General features: G+C 40.5%; 1 protein-coding gene across 1 annotated transcript in view; it reads right to left on the bottom strand.

Moving 5' to 3' along the window:
• Positions 1-22,756, bottom strand: part of LOC138212049 (exostosin-1) — a 196,460-nt gene that overhangs the window by 98,395 nt on the left and 75,309 nt on the right. The gene's annotated exons all lie outside the window — the stretch shown is intronic.

Genomic DNA, 22,756 nt, shown 5'->3' with positions numbered 1-22,756 from the left:
GAATAGCAAACAGTATGTCAAAATTTGTCGTGAAAAGTACATCCACATATTCAGCTGTATTTGTTTGTTTATAATAATTTTTAAACAAAAATCCCTGTTCAGTCAAATCTCAATACATATTTGTATCCAAACGTGTTGAATGGGATCATCCATTAAAGTAAAACTCGTCTTTGTCCAGTGTAGAAACCTGGATGACGGTCACATAGATATCGGATCAAAGTAACACCTCGTGGTATTCACTTCATCTGCTAAAAGGGTAAATCAAGTATTTTTTGCTACCTGCTGTTTGATAGTTTAAGCTAATTCGTACTTCATGAATCCCATTGGGAAAATTTGTCATCTGCACTTTCGGAGCGTTTGGAAGCCACATAGTTCTGTGGCCGTCCGCGGACCAACTCGAGGTCGGAGGCCAGAGCGACGCCACCAACCAACACTCGTAACACAACTGAAACACGTACTTTTTTTTTTTTTTAACTACACGGGGAATTTATTTATCACAACTGGAAATGTTCAGAAGAGACCGTTCAAAAAACAACAACGTAGGTCTTTTGCGCTTCTGAGCCACAGTTACCTTTTGAAGTTAAGTGGTCGTACAAATAACAACGGTATGATGTCCCGAAGACGACGTCGGTAACGTCTCCATCGTTTAAACAGACTTTTTTTTCCCTTGTTAAGGAGGGCGTAGGTCGGATGGATGTCTCGATACAACAGCGGACTCGTGTGCCGTTCACTTCTACGCCCCGACCACGTTTGCGGTTGCTATGACGACGGGGTTGCATAACTTTACGGGAGCAAGGAAGCAACTTTAACGCACAACATAGTTCAAGTCATCATTTCAACCAAAAACAATTATCTTTTTGTCCCTAAAAGGAAAAAGGGGAGCTGAAATCAACTACTGGTGTGCAGAAAATAAGGAAAATATTAAAGTGACGAAGTAAAGTTCTGAAGTTTTTCTGAAAGCAAAACAGGCCCCATAAGACAACGAGTGCAGCCGCAGCACCAGCGGTGTCAAGTCAAAAATAATAAAGGTCCCAGATAGAGTGTAACAACATAAATGAGACAAGAATGACGAGGCCGAAAGGGACTCTGCAGAAATAGCAGTTACTTAAATAGAAAACAACATATGCACAGTGTGGTTCACAGCTAAATGAAGCAAAAACCCACACAGAGTGAAGAGGAACATGCGTGTGTGAAAAGCTTTGCTGAGACCTTCCTCGTTCACACCGACCACACGAGTGTTCTTGCTAATGACAACCTCTTCCTCTTCCTATAAATTCTCAGTACCAGAGACACGAGGAAGCATGACTACTACACTTATTTTGAAAAAAGTCCATGAGTCTACGATGATCAATATCTGGAACGTGCAGGACACACAAGTTAGAATTTCTTAAAACATAGTCAACAACAAAAAAACAAAAAACTATTATAATCCAAGTTTGATTGAAATCTTTTGTAAAGTTATTTTCGTCAAAGGTCATGGTAATTTACAATAACGGAAAATTTAGTGGATTTATTTAATGACATACATTACTGGCATTAATCTTTTCACAGCTGGTGAAACATGATAGAAAATGTACTTGCAACTATTTTGATAATCAAGTAATAATTTTTTATATTTTTCCATTTGGCAAAAGTGGATTTGATGCTTTCAATTATTTCTTATTTAATATCTTTGGGTTTTGGACTATTGGTTGGAAAAGAAAAACCCAAAAGACAAGATACCGAAATAACCACCTTGGCCTGTGGCACACTATAACAGATAGCTTTCAGAATTTTGATAATATTTAATAAGCAGTTGATCAATAATTGTCATATATATCAATAATTCAAATAGTTGTTAACAATGCTTGTTAGGTAGTGCACGACATAATGTTTAATGCCTTGGAGAGGAAGCAGAAAATTACTTTTGAGACAATTACAGTTTGGCAAAATGTATTTTTAAAGATTGTACAGGAAGAATAATTGCAAACTTATATTACTTTTAAAACTGTGAAACCATTTTCCCTTTCAACAAGCTGATTCGATTCAATTCAATTCAATTCAATTCAATTCAATTCAATTCAATTCAATTCAATTCAATTCAATTCAATTCAATTCAATTCAATTCAATTCAATTCAATTCAATTCAACTAAATTGTATAGTGCCAAATCACAACACAGGTTATTTCAAGGCACTTAACAAAGTAAAGTACTTCCAACATTAGCTTTACAACATTACACAGAGGAGCTCAACAATTCAACAATTCCTACATAAGTTAGGAGGAAAAAAACTCCCTCCGAGAAAACCTCCGACCGAACCGGGCGATGGTTCACATTTATGAGCTGCTGGTGACATCGACTTTTACAAAGCATGAGCATGAAAACCTTCACTTTGTTTTGGTGAAAACAAGCTTCTTATAAAGTGTCTTGCTGCAGTTTTTATTTGATAAAATTGACACATATTTGTGAGCTTTTCGCTGGCAACACTAAGCACACTTAAGAGCCACCAAAATAAATTCTCTATGTACCTTTTTCTGGCACAAAAGTAAATGAACAGTAAACTGGATGTCTCCTTCTCGCTCTCAGGTGTTGCGTGCTAAAATGATCGTCAACATCAATGTGTGTGTTGCTGATAAATCTTCTTCCACAATCACTGTGACTTGACATCTGATATGATGACCAGCTGCCCACTTCCTTTATATTGAAAGCACACATGGAGTGCACTCACAGCTTCTTAGCAGTCAAGCTGGCTACACAGATGTTGCTATTGTTTAACATGATGGTCATATGTTGTAATTCGTGTGTTAGCGGTTGTGCATTAGAGCAGCATTGGAGCATTTCTGTCAATAATGACTAAATGAATAAATGTTATCATGTGAAAACTAAAGTGAGGCATTAAGAATGTACAAATGTTTCCACTGTATGTTCCTGTTTTATGCCAAATAATTTTTTTAATCTTTTTTGGAATTACAAAAGCTAAAAGCGATTTTTTTTTTTCTTCTGACATACAGTAACAGTTTCAGTCGCGTTCAGCTGCATTTAGAAATATTGAGTTTAATCATCTCATTCACTGAAATCACTTATTTTTGGTTGTAGATTGAATTTCAGCACATATTATTAGTATTAGAAGACCGACATCCTTCTTTTTAAAAATGCGGATGTTGATTGTTTTTCTTACAGGTTTTTATAAAATACCTTAGTCACACCGATTGCACAACATTTTGCAGAAGAAAAGAAAAAAAAATAGTCCTTTCCTGGAAACACTGTACACTTTAATTAGGGCCCGAGCACTGAAGGTGCGAAAGCCCTATTGTTATTCATAAAATTATTATTCTTTTCGTTCCTTATTTTTATCCGCAAAGAACTGCATTTTTGGCGGCTTTATCATATTCAAAAACTCATGAAAGTTGGTGCACACATCTCTCCCGGCGAAAAATTTCGTATTCTAGTGGTGTTGCGAGTGGGCGTGGCCAAATGGCTTGCGAGCGTCTCCTAAAGAGATGCCCCCGTGGCTACATTTACCTAGATGCACGAAATTCGGTGGACACGTGTATCACACCTAAATGTACAAAAAAGTTACATTGCACCATTATGTCAAGTCAACGAGAAGTCCACCATTTCGAATTTAGTTGCCATTTTTGGCGATTCGTACATGTTGTACTTTAATGAATTCCTCTTAGGGATTTTGTCAGACCAACTTGAAATTGAGTCAGTTCACTCTGAACATGTTTGGGATTAAAAATTATCAAAAGATTTTGTTTTTGTCAATGGGTGTGCCCGTGGCGTGGTGGCCATTTGGAGCGTCTCGCCATGAAACTACAAGTTGGTTTAAATCTTATGGTCTGACCTTCTCCAAACATTACAGGTATGATAACAGTCCCGCCCTGAAAATACCTGTGTGGTAATATTCACTCATAGTCATAGTGCCCCCTGGTGGCAACTAGAAATTACACTTTTCATACTTTCACATGCTACGTCACCTGTGACTGTGCTAACAAAACCACATTGGATTTCACCAAGTCAAGTTCTGTATTTTAAGAACTTTTTTATTTGGTCCGGGCATCTCAGCTTTAAAGGACTAAAGCTAACTCAATGCATCGCCGAACAACTCATTTAAAACATTTCTAACTTTGACTAAAGTAAATTGAATAGAATAATGGGATATTTATGCCAGTTTCCTCTCTGTCTGTTTAGGGTACAAAGCCCACCGCCAAATGTATACCTTGGAGACAGACGGCTCCAAGGTATGCACTTTTGATTGGTAATTTCCGCTGATATCAACTAGACTACTTGAAAAAATCAAGTCTGTGTAAAAGATCCTCAAATCTACAAAATACTTTCACAAATTGAGGAGCACTACAGAATAAGAATGAATTATTATGAGTTAATGAATAAATTAATGAGTTCCAGTTAAGCAGGTTACTGTTAACTTTGGCCGACTTGGAAAACGGTTGTGTTGATGCAGTTTATAAAACAATCCATCATCTATTGTCTGTTTATTTCTGAGTGCAACTCAAAAATTGCATCAAAAAAATGTTATGTTAAAGAAATCATTCACAGTCAGTATTCATTACAATCATGACAAAATGGGTGACAACTGTTGAAAAATTAAAATTTAAAATTAGTGTCAACAGTGACTTGGAACTTTCCATTAGCTACACAAAAGGTAAAGATTAAATTGAATATATAAAACATTTTCACGTTAAATTATCTCAAAACTTATGTTAAATATTTTGTTGAGTTTTGTTTCAATAATGTTTAAAACCGGAGAAATCTGTAATTTTAATCAAGGTAAAAGTCCTCTTCATTAGGTCGCTTTCTAATAATGATCTAAATCTACTTTATTTTCTCTACTTGCTACAACTTCCAGGGAAACACTTGAGGAGTAGCTACGAATTCAATTTGGCTGTGCACGGACATCATCTCACTGCCATCAATCAATTATACTTTTTAAAATAACTGCTGTTATCATATCACTGTTTATTTTGTTAACTTGCTATTGCATGCTGACGGCCTTGATGTACAGCATAATTTGAAAACACCTGGAAAAAAATGTGTCGCCATTCACCGGCACTTCCCGGCTGTGCAGAACTTTTTGGGTTTGAGGCGTCTTCGACATCGTGTTAATTTATAGCAACGTATCTTTTTATTTTCTGCTTTTTTAGAATCTATATTGAACAATTTTTAAACAATTAATATAAGAGAACAAAATTTAAAATAGAAAGCAACCCAAATTTTGCTTTGTGGTTTGAAGTCAACACATATTTCGCATCAATGGCGATAAAATGCCAAGTTAAAGTGCATCAAAAAAGAAACCCTTAAACTGTACTGGAATAATTCACACTTTGAAATGTAGGATGTTTCTTATCAGATGTAAATACAGCTGAGTAACTTGCTGCTATTGCCACAGCGGCTATCTGTCGGTGTGCTAGTGTGAGATTAGAAATTTAAATTAAAACAACAAAAAAGCAAAATATGATGACGAATACAATGTTACTCAATAGTATGTAATCATGCATCCACGAATTCATCCCTACTGTTATAAAAACACAAGCACTTCAGGCTTCAGGCTCAACGAAGCACATCTCAGCTCCTCACTTTGATCTCTTCGCTGGTTATTTAACTCTTCAGGCAGGTAAAGAGCAAACATCTTCTCCTTACTTTTAAATGCAAACTTTTTGAACCGTCTGATAGCCGTCGGCCCTCTGACCTGGGGTCGAATGACGTAAGTAGGAGAGCTGACTTTTGCGGTGGCCGTTGTGCTACGTGTCGTTCTCAGGATGAAGTTTGCTATGGTGTTCCTCGTGCTGACGCTGGTCGTCTTCATGGCTGAACCCGGAGAGTGTTTCTTCGGACGTATAAAAGCCGCCTGGAAAGCATTTAGAGGTGACTTAAAAATGAACATACAGTTGAAAATCCACTGGCTACACGCTGAAAAAAAAGTTCCCGGTTTTTTTTTAGGTTTGATTGCAGTTTATTGCAGTCATTTAACAATGGATGCATGTTTCTTTGTTTTCAAAATATGTCAAAATATGCCTATATTTTCATTTGTTTTATCAGGTAGTTGTCAGTATTTAAATGCTGTTAAAACATCTGTTTTATGTGCAGCAAACGAGATATATCTTCAAATTAACTTGACATCAGTTGACTTGCATTTTAGTAGTTTTAAAACTTGAGTTACTGAATTAATTATATAGTAAAAGGTGTAGTCTATTCACTGAGTTTTGCTTTTAATGATTTACAAGGTTCTGTGTTTAAGTCTTAAATAATATGACGGTATGGAAACAGATTCTGACGATTTCATTAAACTCTAAAATCTGTCTGTTTTGTTTAATTTCTTTTTCTATTTAGGATACAAAAAGACCCCCCCTCCGGACCAGGGCGCAGGGTAAGGACGTCTGACTTGTCGCTGCTGCTGATATTAAACAAGGCTCACAGACAATGTGGATATCTGCACAGAGTGAGCATGCATGACCCTTGCAGGCTCACATAAAATCTAAACTTTTTTCTTCCTCCAACTATAGGCCCCAAGGTGGCGACTCAGCTGGAGGCCCCTCTCCTTATGATCGCTGATCCTGACACCAGTTTAAAGCGGTGCGGTTCGGGTGGGGGCGGCGGGGAACAAATGGATCCTTAGATACCACAGCTTGGTGCTTTGCAATGCAGACAACAAATGGAGAGGCAAGCAAACCATTAATCATAGATAATCTCAGGCTAATTGGTTTCGACATTTTTTTAAAGTGGCTTGATGTTGCAAATTGCCTTGCTGAATAAAAACTGCAATACAAAAAGTCAAAGTGAGCTCTGTGTTACTTCTGGGAATTAATTCCTTTCATACTATATCAAGATTTCCAGTTGATTAAAGAAAATGTACTTTACTTCAAAATGTTTACTGTTAACTTTGTGGATATAAAAATACTTTGTTCTTGTAATAAGTCCAACAAGATAATTATAAATAGTCACATCTTTCTGTTTTTAGAGCGTTCAGACAATAAAGGTAATGCGAGAAGGAAGTGTGTTTGAAATCTGAGCGAGTTCCATGATGACCAAAATTCTCTTCAGGACATAAGATCAAACAGGACAGTGAAGCTAGAAGTGCTACGCAGAGGGTACTCCATGTCATATGTTTTGAGCATCTGTTAAAAACAAAATAAACAAAGAATGTTTCATTATTACTATAAAAATGAGAAAAGAATAAAATAAAATGTGATAGCTACAGAACCATAGAAATACAAGCTTGAACGCAGCTCTTAAAGGCACAATAGTGTGTAACCAAAAAAAAGTTTGAAAAAAAGAAAAAGAAATACACACACACACACACACACACACACACACACACACACACACACACACACACACACCACACCCCACCCCTAATCTTTTTAACCCCCGAGCAGCTAACTTGGCTACAAGAGAGACGTCCGGGCAGGCTGAGGTTGTCAAAAATAGGGATGATGGATCTCTCTCACTGTCACCCAAAGACAACCTAAAGGGCATCGCAGACCAACCGTGGAAAATGACACCTGCAACTCCCCTTCCCCTCCCTCCCTCCACACACACACACACACACACACACACACACACACACACACACACACACACACACACACACACACACACACACACACACACACACACACACACACACCCCACAATAAAATTAAACAAACACACACCGACCGACCAAGCAAAGTTTGTTTTGGCCGGATGGGGCTTCAGCTTAAAACATATCGATCAGAAATGAGATGTGGTCAGAAGAGGGATGAGGTTAGGAAGGTGTGTGTGTGTGTGTGTGTGTGTGTGTGTGTGTGTGTGTGTGTGTGTGTGTGTGTGTGTGTGTGTGTGTGTGTGTGTGTGTGTGTGTGTGAGGGTCACCCGTGTCATTGGCAGTGGTTGTTTACCTAGAGGCGATTGCTGGCTTCACACACACACGCACGCACGCACGCACGCACGCACGCACGCACGCACACACACACGCACGCACACACACACACACACACACACACACACACACACACACACACACATACACACACAGGCCCTTCCCAGACAGACGTGTGGTAAATAATAGAAGAGGGCAGACACACACACACACACACACACACACACACACACACACACACACACACACACACACACAGATCAGCAGCAAGGTTAAAGATGGGTGTGGGCGTAACGGGAGAGCTCTTTATCAACACGCCATTAATACATGAGGAGAGGTTCATCCAAACCAGGAGGGAGGGGGTTGAGGGGGAGGCGGGGGGGGGGAAGGGGGGAGGGGTGTGTGTGTGTGGGGGGGTGTAGTCGTCGGCGTGGATCCTTGACATCTGCATATCAAATGCATGACAGCTCAGTCAATATGAATTCAGCTGCAGCGGAGGGTCGAGTGACTCGACGCTCACTTCCTCACATTACACGCGGACTCCCAGCATTCGTGGGCCGCTGACCGAACGGGTGAAGATCAGGCGTAATAATAATGATAATCATCATCATGCCGTTTCCACACTTCCCTCCGACGTGCCGCAGAATCATCTTAAAGACGCTTTAACCTTTTTATTGTTTTCTAGAAAAGACTAAATACAATCCGGCCGTTGCGATCCCAGCAATTCCATTTTTCCGTATCTCTGTCTAGTATAGAAAGTATTTTGTAACACTGGTATTGGAAAGGTGCTACTGTCTACAACAAAATAATGCTTATCTTAATTATCATTGACATTGTAATAAGTGTAATCTTTTGATGAACTATTTATTAAAATGGAGCCCAAACAAACAACTGTTAATGAGCTGACATGTTGCTGACAAGTCATTTTCATTGCCAAATATTTGTTCCAGCTACACACGAGGACTGATGCTGCACATTTTGGGGGATTTGGGCATCTGGGTGAGTTCTTAATCATTCATAATCATTTTTAGTTTCTCTGCTGAAATTTGAAAATGTTAAATTGTGCTTTTTAACAGAACCTGACAAAAACAAAAACAAAAAACAAAAAACAAAAAAAAAGGCCAATAAACGTATTTACTTTGTTGAATCAACTCTTTAGTCCCACGGAGGGTTTTCGTTGGAGCACCTTTACAGCTTTTTTACTAGAAAAAGTCAGTTTTGTCTGTGAAATGCGGAGATTTACCCGTCGATGATGGGCTTAATCAGAATTGTGTAAACTCGCTTGACAAGTGCGGGAATGTTACACGTTAAAGATGTTGGGTTATTTATAAAAGTCGAGCATTGGAGGTTAAAACAGAAGTAAAACAATTTTTTTTTTAAAAATAGCAAAAGTCGGATAAGAAAAAGCATAATAGAATGAATCCAGGTTTAAAATGGGAAGTGTGGCTATAGGATACATATTGTACTATCGCAACATGGCTGTGTGTGTGTGTGTGTGTGTGTGTGTGTGTGTGTGTGTGTGTGTGTGTGTGTGTGTGTGTGTGCCTGTGTGTGTGCATGTGTGTGGGTGTTAAATGCACTGATCAATATGGTGGATGTCACCAATCTCCCCAGTAGTGGTCGAATGTGGATAGAATCCCCCTGAGCAATTACTTCTCTCGCTCTCTCCCTCTCTCTCTCCCTCTCTCTCTCCCTCTCTCTCTCTCTCTCTCTCTCTCCCTCTCTCTCTCTCTCTCTCCCCCCTTCAGTCTTTGCTTCGCTCTTCGTTTCCTCGCTATTGTTTTTCAGCTCCTCGCGCTGCTCAGCACTGACCAGCAACAGAGAAATAGTTTGACGGGCAGACAGCTGACAGACAGACTTTCAGGCGTTAAAAGCAAACAGGAAAATTGGCACAAAAAACTGGCAGCGGACGTCAATAAACACATTAAAAGAATATCTTCGAAGGCCTTCAAAATATTCTGTTTTGTTGCCCTGAGGAATGAAAGGCACTCAGTCATTTTCTTTTAGACATACTGATGTGTGGTTTTTCTTTTTTTGCTTTGCATTCAGATTGTCTGTGCACTGATGGGATAATGAGCTCTGGAGAAGCTCTGTAGACAACATTTACTGTAATATCTCTGAAGAAGGACTTCCCTTCATTTCCTTTTTATATTTCTAAATCGTCCTTTATATCTGTTTGTACGTGAAACACCGCATGTAACTCTCTTGCCGCGAAGCACGTTGAGCTGCATTTCTCGCGTGAAAGCTGCTATACAAATAAAGTTTTTTTTATAGGACTTCATGCTGTTGTTTTTTTTTGCGTCACATGGGAAATGTTTTAAACACAATTTATTTCATGGAAAATATCAAAGAAATGAATTCGACATTAAATAATAAAGAAATGAATCCGCAAAACAAGGAAATATCTGCAGAAGAAAAACAAAAAAATCATTTTTATGGCTTTATTTGTAACATTGTAATGACCAACATTTGATGTGGAAAAAAAACACGCTGGTAGAAAGAGTTATGTTTAGAAGCAGAGTTACAGCAGGCACTCACATTTAAAAACATATAGAGCCTGTCCCTGCTGCGTGAAGCCATTACAAGCTGAAAGCTTCAGGTTTTGATTTCACTTTCCAGTTTGACTGGGCTCCATAACATGTCAGCGGGAGGCCGGCTGATTCGTCCTCAGCGGTCGGCTCTAATCATCGCCGAGCTCGCAGAGGGCTGTCCATAGCTTCATGTTTATGTGACACATCAGCGGCACAAGAGAAACACTGTGCTCCAATATTTACATTGGATACTCAGGGGGAAAACCTGAAAACAAAACTTTTGATAGAGCCATCGTGAAGACAGCGTATACATGTTTATGATTTCATATCGCAGGTTCTAGAAAACCACAGACTGATATTAAGCTCTGACACACACCTTGGAAAACTGAGTGCTGCTGAAAGGCGTGAGTCGATGCAAAAAAATGTTTAACTGTGAAGTAGAAATTGAGCAGCAACCAGGAGTGACGTCGCCCACATGGGTTTGGAGCAGGAAGTGACCATATTTGGACGAGCTGGGGGAGGAGCGAGCGGGGGATCTGACTCGATCTGATTGGAAACCTGGCGGCATTACGTCCCGCCCGTCGGTAGCTGTAACCTGACTGCGCCGCAGGCCTGTCAATCAAACAGACGCGCCCTTCCCCCCTAATATATCTTGTAATGACGGGATTATTTTCAAATAGACCGCCAGAAAACGAATAAGATGGAGCGACTTTAGCTAGCAAAAAAATGTATTGACTTTGAATTTCCTGAGAGAAGTTGAAAGAGAGCCTACGGAGTCGGAGACTTTCTGGAGCCGACCTCTAGTGGCACTCGCTGGTATTGCAGCTGAAGGCACAACCGCTTCGGCCTAATTTTTGGGAGCCGGAACCTACGAGCACTTTAACGTACAGTCTTTGGTAAAAACGCAGCCTGCTCACCAATTACAGCTCCTGCGATGTGCTATTTTGCTGTTAACGTCTGTTTTACTATTATTACCAGAACCCAAATTCACTTTGTGAACTTTGTGGGACTGGCTACGCTCCACGAGGGATTGTTCTCAGTTTCTGCACCAGAGCAGCCTTTAACCCATCGAGCATTGACCGCCACACGTCAAACGTCGCACCAAAAACTCCCCCAAGCCGCAAACAACCGAGACCGTCCCCCGCAAAGCATCGCCGGCTTGGTCGATCGCGGCTGCCGCCGTTGCAACGGAAGACACCGACGTCGGAGCCGGTGACGTCGCATTAACACGAGTCTCCGCTCAGCTGTGCTGACGTGGCCTTTGGTTAAGCGGCAAACCGCTTGAGCTCGACACGTCGAGAGAGAGAGAGAGGGACGCGCCGAGAAGAGAAGATCCACGCGAGGAGAGAAAGAGCTGTCTGCTCAGATCAAAGTCGAACGGAGGAAAGAAGCTTTGCGAGAGAGAAGGAAGCTGTGATCCCGGTGTCATGGAGGCTGATCTCCAATACAAACCCTCGTTACGTGTAGCAACACGCCGCGCGGCAGATGTTTTAATCCCGGGGCTCGTAAAACAGACAGACAAGTCACAAATCGGGGTGAAGACCCCGCCGCCAGACGAAACCTGCGAAGCGTGGCGATCGCAACGCGACTGCCCCCGCGTTGAATTTAAACAATCTAATACGGTCGCTTAGACCAGTCGGGCAGCAGCCGCTCAACGGGCGAAGGGAAGGGGGGGTGGAGGGGGGGTGGAGGGGGGGGGGGTGGAGGGTGGGGGGGTGGAGGTTTGCTTTGACGTCACTATTGCGCCGAGGTCCGTAAGCGGTCGCCGCCGCGGTCACAACGACGTTAAAGCGCACCCTCTCGCGTGATATTGCGATTGCAGGACGAGGTACCGACACTGCACCGCCTTACGCGTCGCACACCGTTGCGAAATTTAAATCCAATCACATGTTCCCATCGAGGAGGCGGAGCCATGTTTCTCGCGACTAGCAGAGTGTGCTGTCACGCTGATTCGAGCACGTTGAAGTGGACCAATCAGACCTCTGGGTCGGGACTACTTGACGCACAACACCGTTTAAAAAAATGATTATCAGATGTTCGGGTGTTATAAGACGGCACACTGGCTATATTTAGGGTATAGACCACATTTATCGAATGGTTTTTAATCTTCATCATGCGGAGAAAGGATGAAGCTACAAAAAATTAAAAAAAGTCTGTGCTGTATTATTCTCAGGTACAAAGAGAAGCCTCTGCGAGGATTTTACTGTAGACCCACCTAAAAATAGGGAGAGATACATGTCAGACAGCGTCCATTAGTGTAATTAGAGCTACTCCACATCCAGTTAAATGCAGTTTTTTTTCTTTGCTTGCTATATATTGGTATTGCTTGATGTGGGATCAATGCATCCAGCCGGGTTATAAATGGATATGCGTGTACGTAACTGTGGAAGCAATTACGAAGCGTTTATTAGAAAGACCCTGCGAATGATCCCATTTGTGATGTCTGCTTTTGTTGGTTTTCACACTTTGCTCCGTACGGTCGCTGATCCTCTGATTATTATGTGAAGAACACGAAGGCGGATTTGTGCATTGGCTGTGAAAACGTGCCATCTTTTTTTTTTTTTTTTTAAATGATACAAAATAAATTGTAAACCGTGAGACGCTTCATCATCATCATCATCATCATAATAGGCTGACAAGGACCCTCCTATAGTAGCCTCTCTAAATGAGGCAGATAAATTCAGACTCCGTTTTCCCACATTTGAAAGATCAATAAAACTCAATATTAGAGGTAACATAAAAAAATGATAGTATTAATTATATGTAGACTAACTAAATATTATTTTGTTCTCTCTATAACGCCCATTACTCCCAGTCAATTCAATCCATTATAATCCAATACAACCCATTGGTTAATTAAATGTAGATTTAAATTTACAGCAAAAACAGGTCGTATCTAAACGTCTCATTCAATGAATTTGTCATTTGTCGAATTCCTAAACTGTGATTCGGCTCCACCTGCTGGTGCTAAGGAGGAACTGCTGAAAGGCCCAACAATTTCACTCCAACTGGTCAAACAGTTGTGTTAATGTTTTATCACTAACAGTTATTACACACACACACGCATCGCATTACGATGACGTTAAAACGAGTTGTTAACGATTTGCAAATAAAACGCGCGCGCTCTTTTCTGCGCAGGGTGACGTAGCGCCGCGTAACGCAAACGTTAGCTCGACGCGAGGTGGATTCGGTGATTTTTAGAAAGCTCGTTGACGGGAATTTGAATGGCGAAGAGGTCAAGGATATTAGCCTAATGTTGTTGTTGTTGTTGTTGTTGTTGTTGTTTAGCTTTCAAACCCGGCGAATATTACTTTATAAAACAAATTGTTGGTACTTTAGGAAATTTGGTTTGGCACAGGGTTCGAAAAGCTTGGGAAACCTCAGGTCTAATAGATCCTACTGAGACTCATTATACACGGTACGAGAGGAAGGGAACACGACTGCGGTTTGAGGCCGCCACAAAATAAAGCCAACGATTAAACACTGAAACAGCTTCCAACGCGGATTAATGAGAAACTTCTCTTCAGGGCCGATTTTGGTGTTGTTGTTTTTTTTTTGTTTTTTTTTTTGCTCCCTCCCCCTTTTTCCCCCCCCCTTCACGGTAAGCGGAGTACTTTGGTTAGCGGGGTGGGGGTGGAAGGGGGAGGAGGAGGGGAGGAGGGGGGCAATATTAGTTAAGTATTTATTTACAGACGCTGGCGGAGCTGTCCTGTGAATAATTCATCCGGAGGAGTCTGTTGACAAGACATCCCTGACGCAGGAGAAAGGAAATCAATGCAGCCATGATGGGCAGCGGACTCCTGCATATCTGCTTCTGACCTGCACCCAGATATACAGCCCAGTGTGTGTGTGTGTGTGTGTGTGTGTGTGTGTGTGTGTGTGTGTGTGTAGTTACAGAGGTTATAATACAGCCCTATGTAAAGCGATCGGGTCTTGATCTGCTGATCGGAGCGAAACACTGTCCGTCGAGGGCAGACAAGCCGCGGGGAAATGTCATCTTCACGTCCCTCCTGTTCTACACAGCAGACAGTAACTCCAGTACACACCTGAACCTTCAATTACTGACAGTAAGAGGCTGATGCGGTGTACAAACCACTTAACTGTAAGTCGCGGGGATCGGAGGACGCGAATAGCAATTTTTGCAGCGCGCGGCTGACACCACTCGCGGCGGCAAACCGCGGCCCCGTCAGCCTGCCGCGCTTTTACACTGTAAATTGTCGAATCTGAACAACGCTGTTAAAGCTTTATTTTGAAGTAGTAGCGCGCGCAAAAAAAAAAAAAAAAAAAAAAAAAAAAAGGAGGTGTTTCCGGCGCCTCTCCTCGCCTCACTCCCTCATTGAACGTGTAACCACCTCTTTTCACTACTGTTTGTTTGTTTCCTATTTAACATCGCTCTGTCGCCCCCCCCCCCCCTCTCTCCCCCTCCTCCTCTCCCTCCCACCCTTTAAATCTCCTCAACGAGAATGAAGACAAACTGCGGAGAGATAATTGAACGCTAACACGAGTCAGAGCGAGATGAATGAAGACAGATGTCGAGTCTTTTTTTTTTTTTTTTTTCTTTGCTCCTCTCCGGCTGTAATTCAACAACACAGCGAGTGAAATGCCTTTTGGTTTCCAATTCATTGGTTTGAGTAACCGCAAAACATGAATTGAGTCTATCTCTTTAGTCCTCTTACAAACACAGAAAGCCTGTCTTTTCTATTTGTTAGCCGCTCGTTGTCCCTCGTGCGCAGTCTTCACCGGTTCTTTTGTTTTTTTTTTTCTGTGCACCGTTTTTAAGGTTGCATTCCCACTCGGAAGCGGCTCCGCGTGTCAGAATGCAACACGGCCAGACCGATTCATGGATTTTGGGGGCAGATACCAACAACATGACATCAGTTTGTATTTGGACATTTTGTGCTTCTTCTGTTTGTTTGTTTGTTTTTAAAACAGAAACGTATAATATAAACAAGAATTTTAAATAATGATCCCTGAAATGGTTTTGAGGGTCTTCAGCCATTCCAAAAACAAAACAAAAAAAAAATCACAAAACCAAAACTGTAAAGAATAAACAATGAATATGTTTCCCTGATGTGTTTTATGCCTCTAACGTGAGCATGCCAACTAAATGAATTCCTGAAAAAAATAATGAAAACATATTTTTGTATATATTTACCACAGCTAGAAATGTAAAAAAAAACCGCTCTCGTCAATTTATGTTTGAAGTTATGGATCGATTGTTTAAAAAAAAAAAATACTGCAAATTTCCAGGGCTAAATGGAGCTAATGGTGCGGGAGGAGGGGGGGGGGGGGGGGGGGGGGCACGGCTATATCTCCGACGTACACCGTGGCGATATAAGGTCAGCCTCTGAATGACACCTTGAATCAATTTACACGGCGATTATTATCAGCAATAACTAAGCGACCAGGAATAAACAAGGATGTAATCATATAGTGGAAATCGTTATCTCCAACGTGGTACCAATTAAGCGAGTTTGGTAAAAAAAAAAAAAAAAAAAAAAAAAAGCCAGCAGACAGAAAGTTTGCTGGCTCTCGCTCGACGGTACCTCATCTGAGGTTTAGAGAGGGCTGATTGAAATGATCCACACGCTTGCGCACAAAAATGCTCCATAACAACTCTGAAATGATGTTCCAAATACAGCAAAAGATGCCAATTACCTCCCGCCGCTGTCGAGGTAATTGCGGTGTGCAGAAAGTTTGCGCGTCGCGGTGTGACGCGATGATCTTCCCGTGACTCTCTGCCAGTTACGCGACTCCATCCGGCGTCCCCGCCGCAATCATCGCGTCAGAGCTACCCAACACCCGAAAATGTGTGGACGATTTACCCGCGTATGGTTCTCGTACGTCCGCGCACATTCGATCCGGTCTGTTTTGGTTCCGTCGCTGTACTTTGCAACGATTGACTCGTCGTACCTTCGGTCTGTCGCCATTTCAGTTTAAATGGAAAAAAAACCCAACAAATATGAGCAAACACATTTATTTTGGTTTCATTATGTTTTTATAATTATTCAAAATATTATTATTATTATTATGTTACAATCTGCACTTATTTTCCTCTCAGAAAATAGTCCATCAGTGTCGGCAGCTGTATGCATTTTTCAAGCCGAGTTTTGATTTCTTTGTCAGACAGGATTTGTTACTTCTTCTCCAATTCTTTTTCTTCTTCTACTGTTTAACGGGTGACGATCCGCTGCCTTCATTTCTTTTAATTGGTCGAAAAGGCCGAAACCATCCGGAAAGTGTTTTCACACCGCAAATAAAACCGAAACAACGGTTGAGTTTGATCTAAAAACCGAGATCACCTCTTTCGGTCGGATCAAATTTTGGCCTTTCGGTCCGTATCGAGGTCCGAAGCACCTTTCGTATCTGAGGTAGGTGTGAAAGCACCCTTAATGTGTCTAAGTTTGCTTTAGAAACTGTAAAGCACGCAAACTGTCAACCAAGTATCACGCCGAAGTGTTTAATACACCTGTCTGTCCGCTGCGGGACACCACGTCAGTGTCATGTTTTGCCTCGCCGAGGTGCCTTTGGTTCTCGAGTCCAAAAACCACGTGGTCAAGTTTAGAGAAAGAAAATACTTGGTTGGTGTTGGTAAAAGATCATGTTTGGGTTCAAATTAGTAATTTTATGAAGGCAACTTTAAGCACATTATGTATTGTAGATGACGTAAAACAAATACGTTTTAAGTAACTTACTTACTTACATTACTAAACTAAAAAATCCACGTTGCTTTCTCACAGACTCAAACCCCGGTCAACCAGCCCCACTCGGACTTCATCACTCTTTCTTTGTCACATGACCTCCATCGCACAACCTCCTTCTTCAACCCGGATTATACGTCTGTGTGTAACTTTTGATCTTTAAGTACGGCAATGCTTGACACGGTATCGTCTACTGGACTGATTGGTGTATTACACACTTATGAAACCGGGCTGCAACCGGTTCAACAAACAGATTCCTTAGCGATCCATAAAGGAAAAACCTGAATATGAAAGAAAGACGGAACAACAGGATGTCCAAATCGTCCCAAACTAAGAAATCTCATCACAGTTAACAAAGACTGTAAATAAATAAAATACTTGCAGGAAACGTTTTCTACATTCATATGAAATGTTCAAACAATTACAAGGTGAACATTTCTCTCAAGGACAAAACATGTTTCAATTCAACAATGCTTCGGGACATTTACATATCAGAAACATGAATCATGCACAGATTTGTTGGAATACATTAAATAAAGGAGAGAGGATTGCAAAAATAGTCTGAATCGGAGTGCGTAGGAAAGAAGAAAGAGGACGAAAGAGTCGCACAAACACCAGCAGGTTGTTTTCAAAAAGGTTTGCGACACGGGGCACCTTCAGCGGCGAGCCACATCAACAAATCTTTTGTCAAATTGAAAGGAGTCCCGCAGGAATTCACCTGACCTCCTAAAACACTCAACATTAAACCGTTTTATGACTGTCCTCAGCAATCCTACTGAGAATTGGAAAAAATACAAAAATAAAAATGAAAAAAATCCCCAAGGATCCGCTCAGAGATCCAAGAATGAGTCGGAGTTGCCGAGTGAATATAGAAGAGAGGCGAGGGAACTATACAGGAAGTTGGACGCTGTAAAGTCACGCTGAGCTGCATTTTTACACATAGCTTATAGTTAAGCTGATGTTTTGATGAGCGTTCCTGGCTACTGGGAAAAATTAGAGAAAGGTGCGCAAGTATGATGCTTTTTTCTAAAAAAAATTGTATTGTTTTTTTTTTTTTTTTCCCCAAAGTTACTGATGCAAGATAACTGCATTAACTTCAAAGCATCTTACGGTCTTCTTTCTATAGAAAATGCATATCTCTGTAAATTACTGACCAAAATCCCTGTTGAAATGCTTTTTGTAAAAAAAAAAGACAGAATTTGGAATTGGGTGTGTGTCTAAAAGGAAAAAAAAAAAAAAGAAAAAGAAAAGCTGAGTGTTTCAGTGCGTTAATGCTACTGTGTGTCTCCAGCCTCTCTGCTGCAGCATTAGTATCATTATCCAAAACGCTGTACGGGCGCAGGGCTTTTTGAAACAGAGCACACTACACAGACAGGGTCATTTGCTTCGTCCCACCAGAGTCGACTGGAGTTGGAAAGTTGTGAAGTGCTGCGGCGCCAGATGTTCATTGAGTTCGGAGCTTTTGCTTCTCTGACAGTCACGATTGGGTTCAACGTTTTAATAAAATAGCATCGCTTCCATCTTCCGGTGCTAATTGCCGAGTTATTAAATCCAAACACTCGTCGAGGATGATGTAATTCTACCGTGTGTGCGCTGTTCAGACGCTGAACTCATGTTGACACCCAACTCTTTTGTTCCCTCAACTTAACGTCGATTAACTTTAATGCAAAAATCGATTTTTTTTTTTTTGGTATTTGCTAATTCATTCGGAGTCCTAAAAGATAAGAATCATGACTCTTATGTGAGTCGAGTTGACTGCTGGTGGGTGTTCCCGCTGGTTGGAGATCAGATCATCTTGCGGGGTTCAGAATGAATCCGTCACCTTCCCATTATATCGTCACCTCGACATACTTGTGAAAAATACCAACAAAAAAAAACATTCAGCGTTATGTCCCCACGTATCCCGAAACACTCTGAACTCTGCTTTTACCTGTCAATCAAACTGTGGGTGGAACTGATTCCTTTATATTCTTAAATGTTTCTCACATCTCTTAAAAAAAACAAATAAATAAATGAATAAAAAAAAAAAAAAAATCTCTTTTTGTACACCAGATTTTTTTTTTAAACATTCAGCTGAACATAAAGCAATGTCACGTATAGTTTTTTTTTTTCTGCTGAAAAACAAGTTGAAGAGGATTTTACTTGAAGCTGCGTTTCGCCGCTGTTTTCTTCAAACAGATGAGTTTCAGGAGAGGATTTACATTCCTTTGTCGCGCACGCATTTATGGGAGTTCAGCGACGGTCGACCACGAACACCGGCAGCTCGGGGGACTTCCATTCAACAACTTTTTCTTATGTTGAACTTTGTCCCGCTTTTTCTTTTTTTTTTTTTTTTTCCACCAAAAGAAAATTCCTTGAAAGAAACTTAAACAATGCAAAAGAAAAAAAAGTGTCTCTGGGACCACACCTGCATTATTTGACGTGCGTAAAGAAGCTTTATGCTAATCAATACGCAGCAGTTAAAAATGAAAATGTTAGGTTTGGGTGAGATTACCCTGAAAGAAATGTCGTCTGAGGCGTTTTTTTTTGAGGGGAAACCAAGGAGCAGTAAAATTAGGATCATTTTCATTAGATTAATTACACTCTTATTAATAACCCTACCCTTAGGTCCTGTAGTTACAGGGTCTACAATGATGCATTCATTATAAATTCTATTTAATCTGCTGTAATCTCAAGAAAGCTATTTAAAACAATGTATTTACAAAGGAGGTTGCCAGTTAACATTTTTTATATTTGTTTTTGATAACATTAAATGATGAGAAAATGGTTAAAAAATAATAATAATAATAATAATAATAAAAGGAAGTAGAATCGTGAAAAGGAACCGCAAAGGAAAACAGGATGTTGCCGGTTAATCGCATTTTTGTTTGGTCTTGTGTCAAATATATCAAACTCCAGCCGTCCAAAGCGCAACTTCCAATTTAAACGACACGTTCAAAACGAGTCCTCCCCCTGCATGTCCTCGTGGAGCAAACAGAACATCTGGTGCGCCCGTTGTGGCGCAATAAAACACATCATAATCAGCGCTAACCACTCAAAACACGGCCCGTTTTTATAAAAGATGGAACAGGTGACCTTGTGTTTTATCCGACAAAGACAACAAGTCCTGCTTTATCTGATAAAAACCTCACGACACCAGACACCTGACAGATTAAGTCTGGTAGACGGAACATGTAATCTGATTTTTAGCTTTAAAATGAAAAAAAAAACATTCTCATCTGGTGCAAAACTATTAAAAATAGAAACCTTAAACAGCCCGATCCCCAGAGGGAAGTGCAATTACTTTCCCATGTAGTTTAAAGCCAGACTAATACCTTTTTTTTTTTTTTTTACATAATAAACCCACAGGGGAGCTACAGTCGGTGCATTAGCTGATGTTTGCTGTTACCCTTTTTGAGCAACATGCAAATCAGTGGCCTAATTCTCCGGCTATAGTTTGGAAATAGCAGCTGTATTAATCTGTCTGGTCGTACCATCAATCACCAGAGTGGCTGTTTGCTCTTTCACAAAGGAGCCGCTCGGGTCGGCTCCGCAGCCCCAACAACATGATTTATTAATTACTCAGGTTTAACCAGCAAACTTCTCGGATAGTTCCCTCTCACCCCGCACAAATCTTCTCAAATTACTTGACATTAAAGATGGCGTGTGTGTTTGTGTTTGTGTGTGTGTGTGTGTGTGTGTGTGTGTGTGTGTGTGTGTGTGTGTGTGTGTTAAAGATCGTGTGGTATCGTTACAATGGGCAATCTTTCAAAATGCACGCGTTCATTTTCTTCCTGCTCCTCACATTTTCGTTCTGCAATTTATTTAGACATGTGGTTTATTAAGGCAGGTCAGTCGTCCTCATTCTGATTGACACGTTCTCATTCATTCCTGATAGTTTTTTTTTTTTTTTTTAAGGAGCCTTAATCAGTGTCACGTCCTGAGGCAATGTACTTTTAGGAGTTTTTTCTGTTTATTTTCACCATAAATTACTATGCTGATCATTTCTTTACATGTGATCGATTGGTTGGTTTATAACCTGTCGGCAAATTCTGGAAATTTTCCTTTGAGCCAATAACCTGAAACCTGAAGATATCGAGCAACAAACATACTCATATTGAAAAAAAACTAGAACCCGTAAATTTGGGGAATTTTTCCTTCAAAATTATATAATATTGATGGTGAAAAAAAATCAGCCAATGAACTGATGCTTTTTTCATCTCAGCTGCAAACTGTTCTTCGTGAACAAAGTCAAACGTGACGAAGTGTTCGAATGCACATTTCTCTCGAAAATGCCTCTACATTTTTACTGTTTTTGTTTTCATATACAAAAGTTCACATTTATAGATTCTTATTCTCGTACGATCCTGTCAGGAAGTACAAGTGTAACAAAGAGAAAGAGTGGTCACACCAAACATTGATGATTTGAGTTACTGCTTTTTTGTTTTCTATTTATGGCAATTTGTTTTAAGTTAACTGATTTTACTAAAAACTTTTCATGGTGTTAGTTTTGAGAGAACGTTTTTAATGTCTTAAATCTTTGTGAAAACTACGACAAGGTGGATTTACTCAAAAGAAAAGGGAATGGAAAATGGATAAATAAAATATATGTCATATATACTAAAAAAAAACAAAAAAAAAAACAGAAAGTCATCTGAAAGACAAAATTACGACAAACAAAAAATAAAATACCACTTCAACTGAAAGCAGAAAGAATAAATCTGATCTTATTTCTCATAAAAATCACAAATTCATCCACTATTATGGAGCAAGTGAGAAAGGTGGATGTACAGATACAGTCTCAGGAAAGCGCATCCATCAGAGTAATGGCCATTAAAGTGCCTGACCATTCTGCCAACTGTACATTTTAAACCCAAGTAATATTCTGAGAAAATCTATTGTGGTGTCGTTTATGTGAATTTGAGGAAGTTAAAAAGTTATATTTGGGTAATCTGTCTGCGGTGAGTCAGAAATGTTTTTTTTTTTTTTTTTTAAAGCGGTTTTATATCTTTGTGAACACACAGAAAAATCTTTCTGATCCATCATACCTGCCAACAGTGGGATGTATCTGGACTGTAATGCCCTCGAGCAATGCACAGACACATTGGTTTTACCGGTCCGGGCAGGGCGAACATGCCGGAAGGGACAAGGCCATCAATAAAGTCATAATCTGAGAAGGCACACTGTCAATGACAAAAGAGAAATAAACAAGACAGGCAGGATAATAGAGCAAATATGCTCCAATAAATGGAAACAACAGCGGGGCTGTGCGATGAATCTGTTTAGCTGATTTTTTTTTGCGGCCGGCCGCGCCGACAAATCGAACATAGTGGGGTGCTGTCAGTGTGGAAGGCAATAAGTGACTAAGTAATTGTGACCTGAAAGATATACGAGTGACAGAAATAAAGAGCCGGAGAGGTCGCCAGGACAAAGAAAATGGAGAAATGAAACTAAACCAACCTGCGGGGACGAGCAACCTTCAGTCGCTCTTTACGTGGAGATGGACACACGCTGCATGCGCACTCACCGAGCAATTAAATAGGAACTTCTGTACAATCTAATACAACAACTCTGCCATAAAGCTACCTGCACAAAATGCGCAGGACGGCGAAATATTCAATAGTATTAATAATATTTTGCAAAGCAGGTAATACACCCATCTGTCCACTAGAGGGAGGTCGGCT

Source organism: Embiotoca jacksoni, unplaced genomic scaffold (assembly GCF_022577435.1).
Source record: "Embiotoca jacksoni isolate LCO1_2020_lvr unplaced genomic scaffold, fEmbJac1.0.p SCAF_52, whole genome shotgun sequence".
Lineage (NCBI taxonomy): Eukaryota > Metazoa > Chordata > Actinopteri > Embiotocidae > Embiotoca > Embiotoca jacksoni.
This window is presented reverse-complemented; position numbering and strand designations above follow the sequence as displayed.